The following is a 17,713-nucleotide window of genomic DNA, read 5'->3' as shown; positions in this document are numbered from 1 at the left end:
ATCTGCCCCCCCCCCACTCCACTCATCATCTGCCCCCCCCCACTCCACTCATCATCTGCCCACCCCCCTACTCCACTCATCATCTGCCCCCCCACTCCACTCATCATCTGCCCCCCCCCCACTCCACTCATCATCTGCCCCCCCCCCACTCCACTCATCATCTGCCCCCCCCCCACTCCACTCATCATCTGCCCCCCCCCACTCCACTCATCATCTGCCCCCCCCCACTCCACTCATCATCTGCCCCCCCCACTCCACTCATCATCTGCCCCCCCCACTCCACTCATCATCTGCCCCCCCCACTCCACTCATCATCTGCCCCCCCCCCACTCCACTCATCATCTGCCCCCCCCCCACTCCACTCATCATCTGCCCCCCCCCCACTCCACTCATCATCTGCCCCCCCCCCACTCCACTCATCATCTGCCCCCCCCCCACTCCACTCATCATCTGCCCCCCCCCACTCCACTCATCATCTGCCCCCCCCCACTCCACTCATCATCTGCCCCCCCCCACTCCACTCATCATCTGCCCCCCCCCCACTCCACTCATCATCTGCCCCCCCCCCACTCCACTCATCATCTGCCCCCCCCCACTCCACTCATCATCTGCCCCCCCCCCCACTCCACTCATCATCTGCCCCCCCCCTCCACTCATCATCTGCCCCCCCCCCACTCCACTCATCATCTGCCCCCCCCCCCACTCCACTCATCATCTGCCCCCCCCCACTCCACTCATCATCTGCCCCCCCCACTCCGCTCATCATCTGCCCCCCCCCACTCCGCTCATCATCTGCCCCCCCCCACTCCGCTCATCATCTGCCCCCCCCCCCACTCCGCTCATCATCTGCCCCCCCCCCACTCCGCTCATCATCTGCCCCCCCCCCCACTCCGCTCATCATCTGCCCCCCCCCCACTCCGCTCATCATCTGCCCCCCCCCCACTCCGCTCATCATCTGCCCCCCCCCCACTCCGCTCATCATCTGCCCCCCCCCACTCCGCTCATCATCTGCCCCCCCCCCCACTCCGCTCATCATCTGCCCCCCCCCACTCCGCTCATCATCTGCCCCCCCCCCCACTCCGCTCATCATCTGCCCCCCCCCCCACTCCGCTCATCATCTGCCCCCCCCCCCACTCCGCTCATCATCTGCCCCCCCCCCACTCCGCTCATCATCTGCCCCCCCCACTCCGCTCATCATCTGCCCCCCCCCCACTCCGCTCATCATCTGCCCCCCCCCCACTCCGCTCATCATCTGCCCCCCCCCCACTCCGCTCATCATCTGCCCCCCCCCCACTCCGCTCATCATCTCCCCCCCCCCACTCCGCTCATCATCTCCCCCCCCCCACTCCGCTCATCATCTGCCCCCCCCCACTCCGCTCATCATCTGCCCCCCCCCCACTCCGCTCATCATCTGCCCCCCCCCCCACTCCGCTCATCATCTGCCCCCCCCCCCCACTCATCATCTGCCCCCCCCCACTCCACTCATCATCTGCCCCCCCCCCCACTCCACTCATCATCTGCCCCCCCCCACTCCACTCATCATCTGCCCCCCCCCACTCCACTCATCATCTGCCCCCCCCCACTCCACTCATCATCTGCCCCCCCCCACTCCACTCATCATCTGCCCCCCCCCCCACTCCACTCATCATCTGCCCCCCCCACTCCACTCATCATCTGCCCCCCCACTCCACTCATCATCTGCCCCCCCCCCACTCCACTCATCATCTGCCCCCCCCCACTCCGCTCATCATCTGCCCCCCCCCCACTCCGCTCATCATCTGCCCCCCCCCACTCCGCTCATCATCTGCCCCCCCCCACTCCGCTCATCATCTGCCCCCCCCCACTCCGCTCATCATCTGCCCCCCCCCACTCCGCTCATCATCTGCCCCCCCCCACTCCGCTCATCATCTGCCCCCCCCCACTCCGCTCATCATCTGCCCCCCCCCCACTCCGCTCATCATCTGCCCCCCCCCACTCCGCTCATCATCTGCCCCCCCCCCCACTCCGCTCATCATCTGCCCCCCCCCCCACTCCGCTCATCATCTGCCCCCCCCCCCCACTCCGCTCATCATCTGCCCCCCCCCACTCCGCTCATCATCTGCCCCCCCCACTCCGCTCATCATCTGCCCCCCCCCCACTCCGCTCATCATCTGCCCCCCCCCCACTCCGCTCATCATCTGCCCCCCCCCCACTCCGCTCATCATCTGCCCCCCCCCCACTCCGCTCATCATCTGCCCCCCCCCCACTCCGCTCATCATCTGCCCCCCCCCCACTCCGCTCATCATCTGCCCCCCCCCCACTCCGCTCATCATCTGCCCCCCCCCACTCCGCTCATCATCTGCCCCCCCCCACTCCGCTCATCATCTGCCCCCCCCCACTCCGCTCATCATCTGGCCCCCCCCCACTCCGCTCATCATCTGGCCCCCCCCCACTCCGCTCATCATCTGGCCCCCCCCCACTCCGCTCATCATCTGGCCCCCCCCCACTCCGCTCATCATCTGGCCCCCCCCACTCCGCTCATCATCTGCCCCCCCCCACTCCGCTCATCATCTGCCCCCCCCCACTCCGCTCATCATCTGCCCCCCCCCACTCCGCTCATCATCTGCCCCCCCCACTCCGCTCATCATCTGCCCCCCCCACTCCGCTCATCATCTGCCCCCCCCACTCCGCTCATCATCTGCCCCCCCCCCACTCCGCTCATCATCTGCCCCCCCCCCCACTCCGCTCATCATCTGCCCCCCCCACTCCGCTCATCATCTGCCCCCCCCCCCACTCCGCTCATCATCTGCCCCCCCCCCCACTCCGCTCATCATCTGCCCCCCCCCCACTCCGCTCATCATCTGCCCCCCCCCCACTCCGCTCATCATCTGCCCCCCCCCCCCCACTCTGCTCGTCACCTGGGGCCCCCCCACCCTCTCATCACTTGCATTGTGTGTCTCCAGTAAATGATTGTTGCCAGTCTAGCGAAACAAAAGGTTAAAAGGGAGTTGTTTTTTTTTTGTTTTTTTTTATACATTTAACCATCATTGTAAATCTTGCACCTTGGCCCTTTCTCCGCGCATTCACTTTTTGATGTTGTCATAAATTAGCTGAGAGCTCAGAAAAAGACGGACAAGAGAGATAGAAGCGCACCGTCATAGCAACTGATGGATAACCGTTCTGCAGCTAGTGATAGTGCAACACACAGAGGTTATAAACGAAAAACCGGGCAAAGTTTTCATGAGACAAATTGTTGAAATCATTTATATATTTTTTTTGCCTCATAATATAAATGCATGCAAGTAAAAAACAGAAGAAAATGTTCCCAAAAGTGAACAACTGCCCCTTTTTAAAAAGGACTTGTCGCCAGTTTTTTCTGACAGCTTTCAGCTCGATCTCAAACTATGGATGAACACTATGTAGGAAGATCGATCTTGTGCAAACCTAGATAGGTCCACCAGGGTCTTCACTGCTGTTTTTATTGTATCAAGCCATTGGGTTGCTTGTCTTCCTCTTTGCCTTGCTCCTTCTATTTTTCTGATCATGAAGTCCTTCTCCAGTGATTGCTCACTTGGTATGATAAGTCGTAAGTGTCCATTTTTGGTCTGATTTTTATTTGCTCTGCCCCATTGAGTTTTTTTTTTTTTGCGCCCGATTCGACAGTTATGGGCCATTTTATTTGGTGCAAATTTTTCTGGCCTTTTACAAGGGTTTTGACTTGCATGGTAATTTGCAAAGCAGCCCAAAGACATGCAGAGAATTCTGAGCTACAACCCCTTGGTTAAAAACCCTAAAAAGGGAACAACAAGAATACAATCAGAGCAAAGCAATGGCTGCTCTTTAAGCCCATACAGAAGATTAAAAGGCTTCCAAAATGGGCCATTTTTGACAATGTAAATACGCACAAACGACCACATACAGTTGCTGCCAGCAGGTTGTCCGAAAAAGTCAGCTGTCAAGTTGGATTTTTCCGGCTGAAATTACAAGCCCATAGTATAAGTGCCAAATGACAATGAATATTTGCCCACCTCACTGTCCCGTCCCCCCAAGATTACGACTTGTCCAACCTACGGTTGATTACTATGAAACCGTCACTCCCAGGTTGGTAGACCCACGGCCAGTCAGCGCATTGCTGTCCGATATCAGACTGAAATCCACAGACATCACCCTTTAAAGATCCTACACTGATCTGTGGTGACAGAGCCAACTTCAAGCAAATGAAAATCTCTTGGGGATGATCACAATGTAATCTGCTACATTTTTCCATGTGGATCACTTTCTGTTTGTATAGATTTTTTTTTTGTGTGTGGTTAAGATACTGATCAGTATCTCTCGCCAGTACGATTGTTTTGCCTCCATACGGTATCATGTTATCGGCAGCACTTTGCTATGTGCTGACGATAGATATAATTTTTTTTTTTGCCAGCATAAACAATCCGATCACCAGGGGAACCAGCATTGTGCTCGTTCATTGGACTGATCAGGAACGAAACGCTCATTCACTGATTCTCAGCCCATCCAAAAGAACCATTTTCTGGGGGTAATGTTTTGGCATGTATGTACAGGTGAACGTTCTATAGAGGTCATATAGCAATGTGCGCCTCGTCGGTGCCAAGTCTTTATCTGTGAGAAGCTTTTGCCGAAATGTGCTTTGTGATCCTTTAGTAGTCATAATTATGATTTTGGCACTTTGCCTCTCGGTAAGAGGTTTCTGATCATCGCAGGGTCACTTCTGCTCCTGTGTAACCATCACAAGAAGCGTCATGTAGATGATTAGCATATACCGAGCACAGAAATCCACCGCAGGCAGAGCATGTGCCAAGTACACTAGTGTCAAGGGAACAATGGCCCCCAGTTAAATGGCACATTGGGGGGAGCACATTGTATGGATGGAGATCTGTAGAACTGAGACAGTAATCTTTTTTTTTTTTTTTATTTTAGGCATATTGTAATTGGTGAGTTTGTTTATTTTGTACATGGCTTAATCTTTTTGACATTATTATTTTTTTTTTTGTAACTGCGTTTCTTCTTCCACTCAGTACATCACGCCTTGAGCATATTGTTGCTGAGATTTATGTAATGGAGCTTTACAGATGGTCTGTCCTCTCTTGTCCTTTCTTTTATTACTAAATACTTGTGATGTTCATGGTTCATTGTCTTTAAGTGTTTTTTTTTTTTTTTTTTTTTCTGTGATGCTGGTCAGTGCCGTTCCCATCATTCCTTCTTTAAGAAGATGTCCCATCAAATGTTATTTCCTAAAATGTCCTATTTACCTATGTAATGATGAGTGCATTAAAATACTTACTGATCGCAGTCTTCTCCAATTTCCTGAGCAGTTCCGTTCCCACATGACCGCTCCTTCTCTTCTTTGCCGGCTCACACAGGGACCGTTGTGTTTGGCTGAGCTACTTCCTTCCATGTAAACCTATGGCGGCTCAGGATGAGGCTTCATAGACTTACTTTGAGAAAGTGACTTCTGGGCTCAGACAAACCCCTGTGTGATCGGATTAGTCTGTTTGCAGGACACGTGGAGCAGAGCTGCGCTGGAAACTGTTGAAAACGACGATCTGTAAGTATATTAATAAAAAATGTTGATGGGACAGAAAATTGAAGTGTCAATATGCACTCTATCCAATCACTCCTTGCTTTGCCATAGGGACACACTCCTTTGACAAGTTTAATGGTAGCACCCTGTTGTCAATTTATTCATACATTTCCAAGTGCAATAGGAGGGGGGGGGGGACTATTTGGTGTTCAGAAAACACTGCTCCAGAATGGGTAATATTTATATACTTATATAGAACCTACATATTAGGGTGATGAGGTTTATTCATTTTTACTCTGGGGGGCATCTTGGTATTAGCAAGCAATGGGGTTTGGTACGTAAGGGACGTCCATGGGCTGAGAGCGCATGCTGTACATTGCTACTTCTGTGTGAGTATACAGATCATTGCATACAGCCCGGACCATTATAAAATACACACCTGCAGATAATATTGGCGTGTGACTGTGAACATGTCTTACAATGCCGTGGGCAGGCATCTCACAGGAATGTGACGTGTGTATTGTGGCCAGAGAGTAGACTTGTCAGTCATGTCCATCCCACCTACATCGAGCTGCTCAGCATTGTAAACTTGTCTCTATCATTTAGAGGACTCCTGGCAGTTCAGACTCTGGACGTTCCCAAAGCCATACCAAACACCATAGTGGAGCATGCTTGTTCATATGGGAAATCTGTCTTGCAAATTTTCTGCAGTTTTTACCCTTTCCATGTATAGGGTAAAATTCTTCTCACCATCCGCATGTAGACCTTACTGCTTATTTTATTTTTGATATTCTGCTTTGTGTGAACTTGGCCTAAGGACAAAACGAGAACACATAAGACTTCTGCATTGTAGGCGCCACATGTTTCTGGTATATACACAAGGCACACTGACTGCCATACAAAGTAAATATAGTAAACGGGCGTTGTCTAAGTTGGTGAGATTCCTGCCATTTTAGTTTTGTTGATCTAGGTTCACACTTGCAGCTCATGAAGACCCATTATTTTTACACCAGGAAAGAATGCAGAGATTTTTTATTTTCACCCAGACAGAAACCAAAGAAAGCAAGGATCTGTTAATCACTGTTACTCCATCATGGGAGGGATCGGTTTGTTTCAGTATTTACTAAAATGGAACTGCAGACACCAGTGTGAACATAGCCTTAGAGTATGTAGGTGCGTTTCTTTGTGTGCAGCCAAGGACCGGAGTACATTACTGGTGAAAACCTACGCCACTAAAGTGGTGTCAATTTGTATGCATTAGTTTTTTTTTTTTTTTCTTTTTACACAAACTAGTCCATGTCACCTCAGAGCCCCTACCCAATTTTGTTGGTTTTCGAAAATAAACTTTGTATACCTTTTGGGATAGAAAATTAATTCTGACCCTAAATGTTTCTGCGCAGGAAAGGAGCATATTGCCTGCCGGGTTTGCTGTCCATAGGGACTATTTTGTTCAAAATGAAATCTTGTAAAAAGTTTGCGATTTTTGTTTTCCCAAACATAGACACTTGGACAACAGAGAATAAATGGCCATTGAGTTGTGACGAGAGCCTCGATACCACATGCCTTTAGTGGATCCTAATTCGGTGGCTCTAATCTGTATTGAAATGTCAGATTATAAGATTCCCACCCTGTCTCCTTAGACAGATGACTAATGTCCCATCATTTGCATTTTGTTTACCAGCCGAAATGTTTTGGGTGACTGCTAACTCCATGTGACCTGGTGACTCCTTGCGTCATCCTACACCTCTGCTCCTGACAGTGTTTCTTACCAAAATTGTTCATGGGTAAATACAGGTTATTGATGCCAATATAATGACCATAGGAAGGTGCTATGTTAATAAGACAGGAAATACCTGTGACTCATGGCTGGCTAGTCAGTAGGATGAGGAGCAAACATCTACAGTAGTGTCACCTTCTGTAACTGGAGCAGGCCATGTGATCCTCCAGTGCACCAGGAATTACAGTACCACTGTTCTTGGCTGCATTGCTTAATTAAGGACTGGAGTTAACAAACTCTAATTCAGGAGACTATTGTATTTTTTGCTTATGTCTGAAATTATGCGACCTTCCTTCCTGGTCTACACTAGTTTCAGACTTCCAGATTTATGATGGGAGGCATTGCTTGTCCCCTAGGCTTTAGTATTTTCATGTCTTAAACTGATGTGGCATCATGTTATTAATAAAAGAAAAAAAAAAAAATCCCACCGTTTTGTGTCTACATCTTCTATGTAGACTGATGTCTCCATGTTAACAGACTGCAAACCTTTTGTAGCATAATCCTGTAGTCAGAAGGCGATCAAACATCTCAATGGCCAAACGAACCCTCGGCAGCTTTTCCCTGAGCCAAGTGCTCGCGTTCTGCTAGAAGAGCTGAAGACTTCCCTGGCAGCGGTCAATGGAGAACATAAACTGCCCAATCAGTATGGAGTCGGAAGGCTACCATAAATCTTTGGATTTCATGGACATGTTCGCCCCAGAGGCTAGTGGGCATAATCAGTTCTTGTTCTATCCTAGAACTCCTGTGTGTGGGAAAAAAAAAAAATAAAAAAAAAATGGTTGTCTGAACAAGGCTTTAGATTGACTACTAGTTCCACCATCTTTGTGTATAGGGGTTTAGTACTTCCTGTGTTTCATTTTATCTGTAATGTTTGCTAAATCAAACATATCCACAGTAAGCACAGGAGACCTATCATTTTGACCACAGGGTCTTAGTATACAGGATTTGTTTGTTGGTAACAGAAACATTGACACACACAGGTCTGCATAGCAGCCATGAAAGTTTTGTCTTGTATAATGTCTGATGGGCCAAAGTTCTTGGACTCATATGGTCGGAGATCTTGAGTAGTGCCTCTAGGACACCCATGGTGTATGGATAGGGGTTGTCTTCATGAGTCAAGGAAATTTTTAGTGGAAAACTAGAGGCTTGGAGTCTGACATGTACATGATTGTAAAACTAATCAGAACAGGATCTGCTCTGCAGCACTCGGCAGCGTCTGCTACACATTGAAGCTATACTGTGCGTTTCGGTTCAATGTTAGCAGGTCCCTCTGCATCTAGATGCTAACAGCTGAATGGTGGTGGTGCGGTGAGATGAACTCCCATCAATCTGATAATGATCTCATTTCTTATGCTTGGAGACACCCCCTTCCCTTAAAGGTAACCGATAGCTGATTTGGGGCAGCATGAATCGGAGCTTGGCTGCACCCATTTCCGGCTAGGTATACATTTTCCCCAGTTTATCTGAGAAAATGTAGTTGTTAGAGGTAACTGACAAGTCTTTCACAATATCTTTTCTGACACAAAAATAAACCTGACTGCATCCGTGCAGCCTGACTGATTCATGGCCATTTTTTGGGCAGCATCAAACAGCTGAAATATTCCCCTCAGTGCTTGGGCTACATGGCTGCCCATAGATCCTACACAGTCTCTCACTTGGTTGAATAATGTTGTAATCTCATGAAAGGGTTGATTCCATATCTTCCGTTCATTGGCTTTTTGTTTTTCTTCCATTTCCTCAAAATGTAATGTAATGTTGCTTTGGGTTTTGTAGATTGGGTGCAGTGTCTCTTGAAGACCGGAGAGGAGAGGTGCTTTGTGCTCCGCTGTGAATTGCACCAGGTCCCGTCTTTGTGTGTTCCTGTCAGGGCAGCTGAGGACAGCAGCAACCAAATAACTGTTTTGCATAAGGCAGAGTTGTGATAATCATAGCACAACCGGCGGCAGTAGCACAAAACATGGGGCCGCTTCACACATCCTCTAGTCTTTGCAACCGAACGTACTGTTCTGTATTTTGTCATGTTCATAAATTATTAAAACTAGTTTAACTTTTTTATGTTGAGGATCATTGTAGCGCTTACGTTAACCTTTATCTCATTTGCCTGGTGTGAGACAAGTTGTGATCCAGCCTCACAATACTGAAGTGTGGTGGCCAGTCAGTTTGCATTGTCCCAGTCACTGTTTTTTGTAATTGAGCTCGTGAGATACTTGGCATCACAGTGTACCCCACGGATCAGGACTCTGGGTGAGGAGATGGGAGTAGCAAGAATTGTGCTGGTGTCCAAAAGAGCACAATAATTATCATTAGCGTGTAACATCGGAGAAGACAGGTAGCCAATGCACTGCAAAATTGTTTAAGGCTGTAATCACACCTTGCTTTTTTACTGCTTTTTTTATGCAAATTGTAAGCTGCGTTTTACAGTACCAGATTACAGAAATCTTTTTTTTTTTTTTTTTGGGGGGTCACTAAACTTTATAAGCTTGCACGAAACAAATGTACCTGGGGAAAAAAACAAACAGCAAAACCTGCTTTTTGCAAGCAGCTTCTCTACTGCCAAGAGAGCAGGTTTTGCCTTCAGGAAAAACGCAATGTGTGAACATAGCCTAAGGTCTAACCTTTCTGGTTTTATCTACTGTACATTTTTTTTCTTTCCCTCAGTCTAAGGAAAAAATTGCAGCATCACCTTTTTGCGTCCAATATTTGTATCCCGCTCGGCCGTGCAAGTCAGTGAGTGCGAGGGGGGGGGGGGGGGGGAATTGGACTGCATTCGGATGACATCCATGTGTGGTCTGATTTTCATGAGCTGACAAAGTGGAGAAGATGGAGACAATTATTTTATATACTTTTTTATTTTTATTGCTCTTTGTCGAAGGAAATATGCATCTCAAGCCGATCAGTGTGTGATTAGTATAAACTGACCTCTTTTTGTTTTTTTTCGGATGAGAGAAAATGCGGTTGTGACCCTAGCTTAAGTCCAAGCAAATTTTAGGGCATCTCCCTATGTCATAAATGTCAGCCGGTGAGGCCAGATGATCCACATAAAGGTGGTTTGCACAAGCAGTTTCCTGCCCTGAATGAGGGCCGATTGGTAGTAAAATCCTAGGCCTCTTACACCGGCTGATGCAAGCTATAGGATCAAAAATGATTAAAGGGAATTTCTGGGACTTGGTGCTTAGGCACATTTTTTGTTTTTGACGAGCTGGTAGTTACCTGCCAGTTGTGCCCGTTACAGACCGCTCCTGCCGGGGATTCCTCTGCTGACGTCACGTCGACAGAGCAGCAGCTTCTTTTCCGCTCCGCTCTGTTGACTGGTCGGGACTTCGATGTCATTCTTATTGACAGTCTGATCCCGCTGCCTAACTAGGGGGGACGGGCTGTGCATCAGAATGACGCCAGAAGTTTTGCCCTGTCAACAAAGCAGGACAGAAAAAAAGCCGCCACTCTGTGACGTCAACAGAGGCAGCTGAATCCCTGGCAGGAGCGGTCTGTGACCACTCTGTGCCGGTGATGAACAGTGCCGGGCACAACAGGCAGCCTGTGCTTTCCTGATTGACAGTTCAGACCAGCAGCATGGATGTTTACTACCTTGCAATGTCTTATGAGGTAGTTTTTGCCTTTGCAGAATCTGAGAAGCTCAAGGGCACTGGGGCTGGTTATACCCAGTGATCCGGCCAGCTTTAGAGCAGCGCTTGCAAATTCTATAGCAATAGTTTGTAAGTACTGCGCTCCTTACCTAGTAGAAGACTGCAGGGTTGACCAGTAACCTAGGCATCAGGCAGCCCACCACTGAATTAAAGATCTCTCCGTTCTTCAGCTGGGAGAGGATTTCTGATAAGGGTGAAATTGCAAAGTTGCTTGTTCTTAAATTGCCAAATAATGGCATTGTCATCTTATTTTACAATGATTTAAGGGCACATATAAAAATGCCGTGAGCTTATGTACGGGTTTGATTATCAACAAGTGGTCTTGGTCATCCAAAAGTTTATCGGCCCTTGTATAGAGGGGTCTTTCCCTGCAGCTGGAGACGATCCTGTTTGCTCCTGGTTGGCCTCGTTACATGATATCCTTGTGTTAATGGCCTCCTATTGTTAAACCTGGGTGGACGGCTGGTTTAAGGTTAGTGTAGGTTGTGTTAGGTGTATTTACCGAGCTGTCAGCCAGTCTCTGAGGTCAATATAGCATGTATAACACTATGTATATGTTATGTAAAGCTCTCCGGAGGGAGGTGAGTCTGTCGTGCCTCCAGTGATCACAGTTTGCCCCATTGACCCGTCTTGTATCCCAAAGTACTAATCTGTTCGGTGAATGACGGATACAATAATTATAAGAACGCTTCAGCGTAACTATTTTTATTTTAATTATAAATTCCCGGTTTGATTACTAATAGACTAACAACAATTAGCTCCTAGCATGGTACTATATTAGTGACTGTTTATATCCACACATTGCTATGGGAGTAGTAGCCACAGGGAGCTGGGGACAGATTAGAGGGTTGTACAACACAAATCATAACCTAAGGCAACTGGAAACAAACACGTCCTAAACAATACAGAGAGCTGTAATGTAAGCTTCTGCATGGGAGATCCAGAAAGGTACTACTTGTCACATGTTGGGTTTGTGGCATTCGCTCGGTCATTGCCAGGTACCTACATCTCCTGCTTCTATTTCTTAGCCGGGTGTCGGATGCTGGTATTGAATGGCTTGTATGTTGGCCGTGTAGAAGCCTGTGGGTTAATGATGTGATGATAAAACATAATGGACTAGTGTTGGTATCAGGTACAGACCTGGAATGCTTAATCTGTTATCGATCTCTCTGACGGAGTTTAATGCGGTTTCACTGGTGCTAATAATTGTATCAAGCTGCTTCCTCATCCTGTTTATAAAGCTTTTTTCCAGTGTGTAAAAATCCAACTTTTTCCTAGTCTCGGTCCTCATTCAGACGTGTATGTATGTTCTTAAATTGCCAAATAATGGCATTGTCATCTTATTTTACAATTATTTAAGGGCACATATAAATATATAACAAAATTTCACTTAGGTGAATGAGGCCTAAAAGAATAAATGTTAGCTATATTGTGACATCCACTGGTAAAATTACTGTCAAAATATAGATATTTTATTATTTTCATCAGTTTTTGGTCCGTTTCAGTTTCTAGTGTGCAAAAAAACCAGTCCCCACGATCAGGAACCAGCAGCCCTTTGGACACCGCGTATTTTCGCTGCGTTCAAAACGCTGTGTTCTAATGCCGCACTTGTTTTGTCAGTACATGCGGATCCACCGCATGTAACGATATTTCAGTTGGTCAAAATCTGCAGCGGAGACCAAATTTACATGCCGCGGCTCGTAAACCCGCACCGTAGGTGAGTTTACGCAGTGTCAAAAACAAGCACAGTGGGCATGGGATTTCTATAAATCCAATCCACTGTGCTTCTACTGTAGAACGCAGCGCAGTATATAATTAGTAGAGATGAGCGTTGTTCTACTCGAACTGTTCGCCAATCTCAAATTCGAGCTGTTTTGGGCGGTGTTCGAGCCGTTCGGCGAACACGAACAATTTGAGAAAAATTCGGCTGTTCGAGGTTATGTTCGATAACTGTTCGTGCACCAAAATCATAACTGGATTTTTTCTCAGTAATGATGAAAATTAATGTTAATACGCAGTTTGAGTGTACAGCGGGGTGGGGGGAGGGGCAGGGGATGGATCTCTGCAGGAACAATGAAGATCTCCATTTTTTTTTCTCTTTCCCGCATTTGCAGTGGGGAGGTGCAATCTGTCAGCCTATCAGCAGCGCACACACGGAGCGAAGTGCTTTTTTTCACACAAGCAAGGGCATGTGTCATTGGCAGTGTATGTCACATGTCCTTGCCCTATAAGACCAAGCCATTTTCCCCGTCGCCACCATTTTCTCACTGCTGCAGCTGCGTGTTAGACGGCACCGCTGTTGCTGTGTGCGCTATACCTTGTTAATTTCAAGCCAATTTTCGCACAAATCTACAGATAGCTTGGGAGTAGGGAATAGTTGTGACTGCAGTCCTTTTAAGGACTAGGTTACAGCATTTCCTACGACTTTTATCAGGGAGGTCTGTGCTCTTAAATAGGTTGTGGGAGTAAAGACTAATTGTAATTGGAGTCCTTTTCAGGACTAGGTTACATCAGTTACTATCAGTTTTTGCCAGGCAGGTCTGTGCCAGTGCTGTGCAAGTTTTTTTTCACAGCATTTGGCTGAATCTAGCAAAGCTAATCCTTTTTGGCCTATTGCAGAGTGTGTTAGTCAGTGGAGTAGCCTATCTGTGTTGCAAGATATACCACCTGTGTATAGAATACCAATTTTTTTACTGCACCTAGTGAAGTAAAATCTTTTGGGCATAGCATCATTCTATTAGTCCATCTATACTGACCTCCATCAGGTTGCAAATTAAAAATAATTTTTTTCTGCATCTAGCTCTGAAAAAATATTTGGGCTTCTAGCAGTGTGTGGGACTTGGTCTATTAGTCCATCTATACTGACCTCCATCAGGTTGCAAATTAAAAATAATTTTTTTCTGCATCTAGCTCTGAAAAAATATTTGGGCTTCTAGCAGTGTGTGGGACTTGGTCTATTAGTCCATCTATACTGACCTCCATCAGGTTGCAAATTAAAAATAATTTTTTTCTGCATCTAGCTCTGAAAAAATATTTGGGCTTCTAGCAGTGTGTGGGACTTGGTCTATTAGTCCATCTATACTGACCTCCATCAGGTTGCAAATTAAAAATAATTTTTATCTGCATCTACAGTACCTCTGAAAAAATATTTGGGCTTCTAGCAGTGTGTGGGACTATTTGTATTAGTCCATCTATACTGACCTCCATCAGGTTACAAATTGAATATAATTTTTTTCTGCATCTAACCCAGCCAATAGTTTTGGCCTAATACCACAGTTTGGCCACTCAGCTCTGCTCGGTTACCATCCATTGTTTTTTTGTGCAAACAACTCCAGAGTTGTGAATTAGTTAAGCACCAAAATGAGTGGAAAAAGGCCTGCTGCTGGTGGAAAGGGGAATAGGCGTGTTGGGAAGGGGAAAAAAGGTTGTGTCCGTGGGGTAGGTGTTAAAGCAACAGTAACATCTGCAGAAGAAAGACCATCTTCCAGCCAAACTAAAATGTCTACTTCTTTTAGCGGACAATGTGATAAGATCCCTTTCTTACGGCCACGCCAATCGCTACAAATTCCAGATGAGGCACAAAAACAGCAGGTGCTTCAACGGATATCAAGTGCTCCTTTAAGTGGGCTCTCCTCCACATCAACTTCAACATCACAAATACTCCAGTCCTCAAAGGTGTCACCCAAATCGCACTTGCTTCCTCACAGCTCCCAAATCTCCAGCTGCCCGTCTGAGTATGAGGTAGAACAGATGGTTGAGTCTGCAGAGCTGTTTACTCATACTATAGCCTGGGAATCAGAGGTCGACTCCAGCGCTTCTGTGAATCCAGACGAGGAAATGATCTGCACTGATGCCCAGAATCTTTGAGTCGGATCCAGGACCAGACGCAGAAGGTTCTGACCATAATGTAGACCCTCATTCCCAAACTGTAACTCCTGTTGGTGGAGACAATGAGGAAGACGATGATGAGACTCAAATACCTGATTGGAGCGACAACTTTAGTTTTTTGTCAGGGCAGGAACAGGTTGGCTCTGAGGACGACGGGTGTGATAACGCACAGGGTGATGATGATGAGGTCGGAGATCCCACTTACTGTCAACCCACAGTCAGCCAAGAGATGAGGTCAGCAGAGGAGGTGGAGGAAGATGCTAGTGACGACGAGGTCAGGTTGCGCCTTCCTGGACAGAGACGTAGTACTGGAAGCACGTCAACAACTGCATCCTCAAACACAACTCTGCCTCTCACCACAAGTCGTGGTGGCTCTTCAGGTCGCATGGGTGCTAAGCCTTGCATAGCCTGGGCATTTTTTCAGATCTATAAAGATGACCCAACTCGTGTTATCTGTAACATTTGTCAGCAAAAGCTAAGTAGAGGCCAAAAAATACATAGTTTGAGTACTTCATGCATGAACCGGCACATGGACATGAAGCATAAGTTGCAGTGGGAAGCTCAGTGTGCTACAATGCGGCCTAGCCGGCCGGGCCAATCACCGTCTGCCATATCTTGTGCATCCACGGCCTCTTCATCCTCTGTGACTGGGGGGACAGCAGTCACACCTGTTTTGGGGCGCAGACCTGCCACCTCTATACCCACAACAGCCAGCGTGATTGGCAGGTCATCATTTTCTTTGGAGGTGGTAACACCAGCTGGTGTTGAGCGCTGTCCGACATCGATAGCACCACCTTTGGATCAAGGCAACCTAACATGTCCGCCTGCATCTTCCTCACAGACCGGCAGTTTGTCGGGGACACCCTTATCAACCCCGTCTAAGCACAATAGCCAGCCCTCGGTCCCTCAGATGTGGACAAGTAAAAGACCATTTCCTCCTAGCCATGAGAAAGCTAAGAGGTTGAATTTCACCATCTGCAAGCTCTTGGCTACAGAAATGCTGCCTTTCCGCCTGGTGGACACAGAGGATTTTCGAGACCTTATGTCCGTCGCAGTGCCCCAGTACCAGATGCCCAGTCGGCACTACTTCTCAAAGAAAGGTGTGCCTGCGCTCCACCAGCATGTCGCACACAACATCACCGCTTCTTTGAGAAACTCTGTGTGTGACAGGGTGCATTTCACCACAGACACTTGGACGAGTAGGCATGGACAGGGGCGTTACATGTCGCTGACTGGGCACTGGGTAACTATGGTGACAGCAGGACAAGGGGCTGCTGTCCAAGTCTTGCCGTCCCCACGAGTTGTGCGTCAATCCTCTTTATGTCATTTTTCCTCCACTGCTTCTGCCTCCTCAACCTTCTCTCGGTCTTCCACCTGCACCCAAAGCCTGTCTGGTCATGCCACAAGCTTTCTAACTGCGCAGAAGGGATCCTGCACACCTCCTTACTATGCTGGCAGTAGGGCTCCACGTCATCGGGCGGTTTTTACATTGAAATGTCTGGGAAATGTGAGTCACACAGCTGAGGAGTTGTGGTCAGCTCTGGAGAACCAATTTCATGAATGGTTGTCTCCACTGGACCTGAAACCAGGGAAGGCCGTGTGCGACAATGCTGCAAACCTGGGTGCGGCCCTTCGCCGGGGCAATGTCACACACGTGCCTTGTATGGCTCACGTGTTGAACCTGGTTGTCCAGCAATTTTTAGCCCACTATCCCAGACTAGATGGCCTTCTGCAGAGGGCACGGTCGCTGTGTGCTCACTTCCGCCGTTCGCATCCCGCAGCTCAGCGACTTGCATCTCTACAGAAGTCGTTGGGCCTGCCACTTCACCGGCTAAAATGCGATGTGCCTACCCGGTGGAATTCAACTCTGCACATGTTGCAGCGACTGTGGCAGCACCGACAAGCCCTGGTGCAATACGTTCTGACGTATAGCCTGGGCCAACGAGATTCAGAGGTGGGGCAAATCACGCTGGAGGAGTGGTCTCAGATCAGGGACCTATGCACCCTTCTGCACAGTTTTGAAATGGCGACGAAGATGTTTAGTGCTGACGATGCCATTATCAGCATGACTATTCCGGTGATTTACATGCTGGAGCACATGTTAAACAGAATTCGGAGTCAGGTGGTGGCACAAGAGGAGGTGGAGGAAGTAGAGGAGGAGGAGTTGTATGCGGAAGGGCTAACATCTGCAAGGTCCAGACGGTCGGCAGCACCAAGGCGGCAGGCATGTGAGGGTGGGGGAGATGATTTTACCAGGGCGCATGGTAGCAGCCAAACTAGTGAGGAAGGTGCAGGAGCCCAGGAAGAAGTGGAGGACGAACTGATGGAAGACTCATCAGATGAGGGAGACCTTGATCACATTTCTGTTGTGCGAGGTTGGGGGGAGAGGACAGAGGAAGGAAGCATGATTGTTACCTCGCCACCAACACAACAGGGACTTGGTGCTCCGAGATGCGCAAGACACATAAGTGCCTTCTTGCTGCACTACCTGCAGCATGACCCTCATATTGTCAGAATTCGAAGTAATCATGACTACTGGGTTGCCACACTCTTAGATCCCCCAAACTTTTCGATCAACCTTTTCATTTTAATAAAGACCAAAAAAATGGTCATTTTTGAAATTATAAGCATTAGCAGGTTGTTAGAAACTGAAATCAAACAGTTTTCAACTCAAAACTTTATTCTAGGTGATGTTACATTTTCACATAGGACCCCTTGTTCGAAAGGAGCTTCTGAACTCTCTCGTCCATTGAATTTGTCAGGTTTTGGATGGTTTCTGCTTCAATTGTTTTGCATGAGGACAGAATACCCTCCCAGAGCTGTTGCTTAGATGTGAACTGCCTCCCGCCATCATAGACACTCCTTTTAATGATGCTCCAG

At 48.0% G+C, this 17,713-nt stretch overlaps 1 protein-coding gene across 2 annotated transcripts in view; it reads left to right on the top strand.

Annotated features, from left to right (window-relative positions):
- FBXO11 (F-box protein 11) overlaps positions 1 to 17,713 on the top strand; it is a 103,908-nt gene that overhangs the window by 1,114 nt on the left and 85,081 nt on the right. The gene's annotated exons all lie outside the window — the stretch shown is intronic.

This window comes from Phyllobates terribilis, unplaced genomic scaffold (genome assembly GCF_046119375.1).
Source record: "Phyllobates terribilis strain yellow unplaced genomic scaffold, ASM4611937v1 Scaffold_3__8_contigs__length_932513732, whole genome shotgun sequence".
Classification (NCBI taxonomy): Eukaryota; Metazoa; Chordata; class Amphibia; order Anura; family Dendrobatidae; genus Phyllobates; species Phyllobates terribilis.
Note: the sequence above shows the minus strand (reverse complement) of the source record. Positions and strands in the feature narration are given on the sequence as shown.